Genomic DNA, 339 nt, shown 5'->3' with positions numbered 1-339 from the left:
ATGTGCAGACACACACCCAAGCAGAGAGCGCAAATGAGACTGTTGAACGATCGCAGAACCAAGTGGCCGGCACTGTATTTAAATCTACCAAAGAATTATGTTTAGCAGCAAAATGAGCAACCAGATGGCCAACAAAATATATCCTAAGTTTCCCTACACTGACCAACTCTGTAGCTGGCCACAGAAGGGTTCTGGTATGATGAGTTGCAAATGGAGATCAAATCTCAAGTGAACACTGTTCTTTCTTCTGTTTCTGAGGGGGAAATACTTAACCGAATAGTTCTACTTTTCAAGAAACCAGCATTTCAACAGGAGAAAGTAACTGGGTATGGTTAGAAG

The sequence above is a fragment of the Mesocricetus auratus genome, unplaced genomic scaffold (assembly GCF_017639785.1).
Source record: "Mesocricetus auratus isolate SY011 unplaced genomic scaffold, BCM_Maur_2.0 Super-Scaffold_100011, whole genome shotgun sequence".
Taxonomy (NCBI): domain Eukaryota; kingdom Metazoa; phylum Chordata; class Mammalia; order Rodentia; family Cricetidae; genus Mesocricetus; species Mesocricetus auratus.
This window is presented reverse-complemented; position numbering follows the sequence as displayed.